The 7,904-nt window shown below is 38.7% G+C and overlaps 1 non-coding gene across 1 annotated transcript; it reads left to right on the top strand.

Annotated features, from left to right (window-relative positions):
- The first annotated feature begins 7,452 nt into the window (after positions 1-7,452).
- LOC128289898 (small nucleolar RNA R71) lies at positions 7,453-7,559 on the top strand. The gene has a single exon (XR_008279539.1). It is a non-coding gene; the product is annotated as a small nucleolar RNA R71 (small nucleolar RNA).
- The last annotated feature ends 345 nt before the right edge of the window (positions 7,560-7,904 follow it).

The raw sequence follows: 7,904 nt of genomic DNA on the forward strand, positions 1-7,904 counted from the left end.
ATAAGTTTTATAAATTTATAATTAATCGTTCTTGAAAATAACTATTATCACGATATAGGCAAGTGTACCTATCGAACAGTAGTATAATTTTAGCAAGACCGGATTGTCGAACCCAAAGGAACTAAAAGCACTAGTAATGACTACCTTTTTATTATCTAGCCTAAGAATAAGGGGGTTTATTTTAACTAACTAATTAACTAAACTAAGAATTCACAGAAAATAGAATTGGGGGATTACTCTTGGAAAACGATTGAATTAAGACAATACCTAAGGAAGAATCCACCTAGGCTTCACTTGTTATTCTGACTCTGAATCGGACGATTTATTCATTTAACTTGTTCCGTAGGAATCCCTAAGTTATATTATTATCCCTCTCGAGACTAACAACGTCTAACCCTAGGTTCAATAATTGAAATCTCTTTATAATTAACTCCCTAGGGTTGCATTAACTCGATCTATGGATCCCTTTATTAGGTTTCACCCTAATCCGGTAAAATCTTGTCACCCTATCTCTAGGCGCGGAACCAACGCCGCTTAATTATGACAAATGTACTCTTAGACAGGGTCTATTCCTCCTCTGAATAAGAGCTTGACTTGAATCAATATCCTGGAATATCAAGACAAGAATTAAGAACACATAATTAAGAACAAGCAAAATATTTATCATACAATTCAGAAAATAATAAGAAGATTCATCTTAGGTTTCATTCCCCTTAGGTATTTAGGGGATTTAGTTCATAACTAAAAAGGAAAACATCTCGGAAGAATAATGAATACAAAACATAAAGAAAACCCAAAACTCCTGAAGGGAAATTAAGGGGAGATCTTCAGTCTTGATGATGAATCCAGCTTCTAAGATGGATCAATCGGCTTTCTTCGAGTAATTCCTTCCTTCCTCCCTCTGCCGCCCTTTTCCTCTTCCTTTAGGGTGTATTTATAGGCTTTAAAATGCCTAAAAGCCCTCAAAATTAGCCTTTTCTGAATTAGACTCAACTTAGGCTCGGCAGGGACACACCCGTGTGACACGCCCTTGTGTGATTACTTCAGGCCGTGCTCGAGCCTGTTAGAATGACACGAGCATGTGTTCTACCCGTGTGAGTCTTGCTTCAATTCTGCCAAATTGACACGGCCGTGTGGTCTGCCCTTGTGAGGAAGTCCAGGCTATGTTGATTTCATACATTGCCCTATTTTCTGCGTTTTTGGCCCGTTTCTCGTTCCTTTCGCTCTCCTATGCTCACCTAAGTATAAAACATGAAATTAAGGCATTAGGAGCATCAAATCTGCCAAATTGACAAGGCCGTATGGTCTGCCTGTGTGAGGAAGTCCAGGCCATGTTGATTTCGGTCCTATTTTCTCTATTTTTGGCCTGTTTCTCGTTCCTTTCGCTCTCCTATGCTCACCTAAGTATAAAACATGAAATTAAGGCATTAGGAGCATCAAATTCATCAATTCTAAGGAAAAATCATCCATAAAATGTGTTAAGCATGCGGTAAAAATATGTATAAATTACGGTTTATCAAATACCCCCACACTTAAGCATTTGCTTGTCCTCAAGCAAAATCCTCAACTCATAATCAAAATAAATTATTCTCAACTTATAATTTCTATCGATAATATCTCAAAATAATTCATAGGTAATCATACATTGAAAATTCAACTGAAAGAACATCAAAGTTTCACACATTCCAAGTTGAGCATTTTATCATGAAAACATAGGTGTCTCCCCTCATTTAAGTAATTGCCTGATTCAAAATATCACAAAGTTTCACATCCTCACTAAAGATTCATTCAAATCACTCAAGGTGTTTAAGGACAATAAATGAAACACTCAATAGTCAATAATGAAGAGTCATTACCATGGGCTTGCATGAAAATCAAATCTTCACCACTATAAATTGAGATGAAACATCAATCAAAAGGTCTTTAGAGGGTTGTAACGAGGTTTGGTCAGGGGGTGTGGTCACAAGATGAAAGAAAATGTTAGAATCGAGATCAAATTGAAAAATCACTTAACTAGAAAAAGATTTAATCATCACTTGCGTACAACAAAGCTTCTTCTCAAAATATGAAATTTAAATACTTAAGCTCAAAAATAAAAGATTACTACTAATATGTATACACTTTTTTTTTCTTTAAAAACAAGACAGCTGAGCAACTATTTCAATTCAAATCTCGACAAAAATAGGGATCAAATTAATTAGGGGATTTCAACAATAATGAGTTATGGGTTAATATTTAGGGTAAATCAATGAATGGGTTGTTAGGCTCAAGGGGGTTTACTAAGGGTTAATTGTGAAGGTAGGCTTTTCATGGCATGAGTAGGTTAATCTTAAGTGTCTTCATCATCTTGACATATCAAATCAAATGGTGTGGTCTTGACATGCATAATCAAGCAAGTTCTAGAATAACAATTCAATACTGACGCACTCATAATGCTTAAGATCTCACAAAAATTATGGTTTTTTGATGTTTAAACTTGTGAATTCCAACTCAAGATAATATTGGAACTTAATGAAATAACCTAAAAGTTTTTAATTCTTCAAAAATTAACTTATCATGCTTGATTCCCTGATGTCTTAAAGTTTAAACAATCAATGCATAAATGCCTATGTTTTAATTCAAGATATATCAATAAAAGTCATAAATCAATCAAAATTTATCCTAAACATGATATGAGAGCTTTTCAAGAGAACAAAGTAGTCATTCAGGGATTTTTCTGATAGTGAAATGAATACCCCCCAACACTTAAGATGTACATTGCCCTCAATGTACAAAGATAGATATATAGAAAAGAATATAAAAATAAGATAGGGAGAGAAGTGAAACTTCCTGAGTGATGAATGAATTTCCTTGAACTGGAGTTTTGGAGAATAATGACGTGAGGGTGGAGGAGGGTACTCCAGCGGTGGTAGAGGTTCATTAGTCCATAAGTCCTGAGCCAAAAGAATATTATATCTGAAGTTGGTTATGGTCGTGGTCGAGCAGGACATGGCAGTCGTGGAGAACCTTTCCCAGTGGAGTTTCGAGTCCCTGAGTAATAGTGAGCTTTGGAGCTCTTTATAACTGTGATAGAATCAGGAACTCTTTTAGGAAATATATAAGGAAGGGTAAGTACTCAATATGAATTAGCTAAAATTAAAAATTGCAAAATAATAATTATAAGTCCTAATAAAAATAAGGTGAAAGAAAAATAAAAAGTAGTCTTAAAATAAAATAAAAGTAAAAACATAAAATAATAAATAAAAGTTTTTAAACATCTTCACCGCTAAATGGTTCGCGAGGTTGGGGTGGTGATGAGATGTGGAAGTGCTGACAAATTTGGTGTAGTGTAGCATCAATATGATCGAAGCGCTAAAAACACTGCTGCTCGAATCGAGTGAGGCACTTAGAGATGTCAGCAAATGAAGCCGTCGCATGAACTAGATGAGAGGGTGGTGGTGGCTAAGTCAGTGGGTCCTCGTGCTGTGGAGGGACATCATCAGTAATGTCCTCAGGGGCCTCCTCCTCGATAGATTGGACGAGACGATGTTGAGGAGGGTAGGTTCCTCGGTGCTTTTTGATCATCCTCATGCTTAGCATGCTCGAGATGCCTTGTGAAGAAATCTGGCCAATGAGGGTCAAGGATGATTCTTGGGCCGCGGTGTTGAGGAGCCCGAAGTGTCAAGCCAACCGAGTAACATAGGGGCCAATGGAGATAACCCCCTTCCTATGTCACTCTGTCTGGTGCTGAATGGCGAGGGCAATGAAATAAGAAAAGTCTATGACGTGCCTGTGCGACATACACCATAAAAAGTAGGCGTCGTGAGTGTTGACGACGCCAGTTTTCTCTCGCCTTCTTGTTATCGTGTAAGCCAAAATGGCGTGTAGGTACCTCAGGGATGAAGAGAGAGCCGATGCCTTGGAGCGGCTAGGATTGTAGGTGGCCGAACTTGGTACTAGTGCATCCCAGCACCATGAAGGAGAATGATGGATGTGGCGGTTGAGAGCATGTAAGTCATTCTCCTTCTTGAACTCCTCCGTATATAAACCTAGTGCAGTACAGAATTATGGGACGCTTAGCTGGCAGACTAATCAGCCTGGCCAAAATTGGATCGTGTCGGGATCATCGTAGTTCGTCATCACAGTCTAAAGATGAAATGTTGAGCATAATTCCATCGTGAACTCAAGATACATCGGCTCGATGATCCCAAAGAAAAGCTCCTAAGGGTCTGTGGTTAGGAGGGCCCGAATCGCATCAACCAACTGAACTTGTTCTACTGCAGCCCAGTCAATGCAGTGGCCCGCAATTAACGGTCGGGCCCGGAGTATTTGGAAAAGTTCATCTTGAGGCCCAATGGGGAATTGCAGGAAAGGGTGGAAAATTTCCGCGATAGGACCTGAGGAAGATGAAACTCCCTTCCTTCTCTTTGAAGTAGGGGCGACGGCCTTTTTACTACGTGAAGATGACATTGTATGCCTGCAATATAAAAAAAATAATAGTAGGTAAACGAATTTGAAAAGGAAAAAGCCATGAATTTAAACTAACAACTTCAGCCAAAACTACTAATACTAACCAAACTCAACCAAAATAATCAATTTGATAGCATAATTTTGTGAAATTAGTATGGTAATAGCTTGAGAATGAGCATAGTAATGGCATGGGTATGACAATAGAATGAGGTTTTCCTAACAACTCGATTGAACATGAAATGTATGATAAATAACCTAAGAATGCAAATTAAATGATAGAATAATGAGAAAAATGAAAATAGTATGAGAAAAATGAAGATTTTTTTGATAATAAGCATTAGAAATAAGTAAAATAGAAGTGAAAAGAGTAAACAAACGCTAAGGGGAAGAGATTGGGCGTTAAAAAATGGAGTGGGGAGCGGCACACGGGCGTGGTAGAAAGGCTGTTTGGACTTACAGCGGCTAGGATTAGGGATTTTGAGTGAAGAAGACAATGAATAGTGCAGGGTATTTATAGATTTTGGGACACACAACCAGGGAACACACCCGTGATCCCTAATTTTTGCCTCTGTGATTCGCAGATTTTAAATTCGGGCGCGTCTAACAATTGGACCACGCTCGTGTTCCTTGGGCGTGTGGGTGCATACGGCCATGTCGCACGACTGTTTCTGGCTTTGTTTGCTTCTCCCATGCCCGTGTATGTAGGCCCATGCCCGTGTTAATTTAACAAGTTTGACCACGGGCGCTAGACACAGGCGTGTCTTACGCCCGTGCTGCTTTCTCATGTCACACGGCCGTGGCGATTTATCGTAGCCTGTGTTTAGGGAAACACTTTGCCCTGTTTCCATACGGTCCTAAGTACGCCCGTGTGCTTGGTCGTGTCTATGTGGAAAACCTGTATTCAAGATCTTCGTTAGTAAGTTAGGTGTTAAATACTAAAATTTAAAGAAATTAAAATTGTTAGTGCTTGGGTTACCTCCCGAGAAGCGCTTATTTATAGTTTAAGCTCGACTTACCTCTCCATTGAATGGTCATGGTGGTTTGAGGAGTTTATACTCCTCATTCCTGCTATCCATCTTATCAAAATAAGGTTTTAAACAGCTGTTGTTTACCTTAAAAGTGCCGAACTTGGGATGACTTACCTCGACTGTACCAAATGGGAAAATGCTAAGTACCGTAAGAGGGACTTCTTCATTCGGTTTGATAGTGACAATGTGAGGATCTGCGGCATCTAATAAAACTTTATCTCCAACCTTAAGTTTATTTGGAAAGGTATTGAGCTCATCCTGGCGTAGTTTTGGTTTATCGTGTGTTCTCGATTTATGCGTCTGCCATTCATGTAGCTCATCTATTCGTAGCCTTCGTTCTTCATGAATAGGTCCTCTACTATTGCTTGAGAATGGCTCATGTACTTCCTTTAAACTCATTTCCTACAAAGTAGGTTGCACCATATTGTCAGTTTTAGTAGAATGGTTTAGACAATCACCTTTAATTTCCGATGTGTTGCCAGAATTGCGAGCTTGAAGGCTGATTGTTTCATCTCCCACACGAAGTGTGAGCTCACCCGTGCCAACATCAATATTCATTTTAGCAGTTTCCAAAAAGGGCCTTCCTAAAATCAAAGGAGTGTTGCTATCCTCCTCTATGTCTAGAATAATGAAGTCAACGGGAAATATAAATTTATCGATTTTAACTAGCACATCTTTAATAATACCCCTAGGAAATCTAATAGTTTTATCTGCTAATTGAATGCTCATCCTAGTCTGTTTGGGTTTCCCAAAACCTAATTTTTTGAACATTTTGTAGGGCATGACGTTAATACTAGCCCCTAAATCAGCTAATGCATTATTAACATCTAAACTACCAATTAAGCAAGGAATTGTAAAACTCCCTGGATCTTTTAATTTGTTGGGTAGCTTATTCTGCAGAATAGCTGAGCAAACTATGTTTAGCTCCACATACGACGCCTCGTCCAACTTTCGCTTATTTGCTAGAAGCTCTTTTAAAAATTTCATTGCGTTTGGCATCTATGATAAAGCTTCAATAAACGGTAAGTTAATGTGTAATTTTTTTAAAAGTTGAAGGAATTTACCAAATTGTTCATCTGAGTGGTCTTTTCTTGTCGCATTAGGATATGGCACACGAGGCTTGTATTCTGTACTTACCGGTTTCTACTCATTGTGGTTTACCTCACCTTTACCTTTGCTTATCTCAGTTTCTTGCCTTGGTTCTGGTTCAGGTGTGACTAACCCTTCCTCATCTTGACTAGTAATCACGTTGAGTTGCTCTCTTGGGTTAGATTCTGTGTTGCTTGGCAAGCTACCTTGTGGTCGTTCAGAAATTAACTTAGCAAGCTGTCCAATCTGAGTTTCGAGCCCTTAGATCAATGCTTGTTGATTCTTAAGTGCTATCTCGGTATTCTAAAAATGAGTTTCTGAAACAGATATAAACTTTAAGAGCATCTCTTCAAGGTTCGGCTTCTTTTCCTATTGGTAGGGTGGTTGATGGTAGCCTAGAGGTGGTATCTGATTTCCTTGGCCTCCCCATGAAAAATTTGGGTGGTTCCTCCAACCTGCATTGTAAGTATTGCTATATGGGTTATTTTGGGATCTAGAGTTATTGTTACCCATATATTGGACTTGTTCCTCCTTGATGCTAGGGGTGAAAGGTTGATATTCTGTGTATGCTCCTCCTCCATTCAAATTTCACCTCATCACTGGATGTACCTGAGTAGAACCACACAAACCGTCAATATTTTTATTTAAGAGTTCTACTTGGTTAGATAGCATAGTAACCGCGTCGAGGTTGAAAACTCCGACTGCTTTCGTCGGCTTTGTTCTCATAACTTGTCACTAATAGTTATTCAGTGACATCTCTTCAATAAATTCATAAGCTGCCTCCGGTGTCTTATTATTGATAGTTCCTCCAGTGGCTGCATCAATCATCTGTTGAGTCGAAGGATTCAGGCCATTATGGAACGTTTGAACCTATAGCCAAAGCGGTAACCCATGGTAAGGGCATCTTCTTAAAAGGTCATTGTATCTCTCCCATGCATCATAGAGTGTTTCTAAATCCATCTGCACAAAAGAAGAGATATCATTACGTAATTTGGCTGTTTTAGCCGGTGGAAAATATTTTAATAAAAATGTTTTGGTCATTTGTTCCCAAGTAGTGATTGACCCTCGTGGTAATGAGTTCAACCATTGTTTGGCCTTATTTCTTAACGAAAAGGGAAACAACTGAAGGCAAATGGCATCATAGAAAACGCCATTAATTTTGAAGGTATCACAAAATTCTAGGAAATTTGCCAAGTGAGCATTGGGATCCTCGTCCTGCAAACCATAAAATTGAACAAACTATTGTATCATTTGAATTGTGTTAGGTTTCAGTTCAAAATTATTTGCAGCAATAGCAGGTCTAACTATACTTGACTCAGTTCCTGTTAAAGTAGGTTT

This window comes from Gossypium arboreum, chromosome 2 (genome assembly GCF_025698485.1).
Source record: "Gossypium arboreum isolate Shixiya-1 chromosome 2, ASM2569848v2, whole genome shotgun sequence".
In the NCBI taxonomy this organism is placed as follows: Eukaryota; Viridiplantae; Streptophyta; class Magnoliopsida; order Malvales; family Malvaceae; genus Gossypium; species Gossypium arboreum.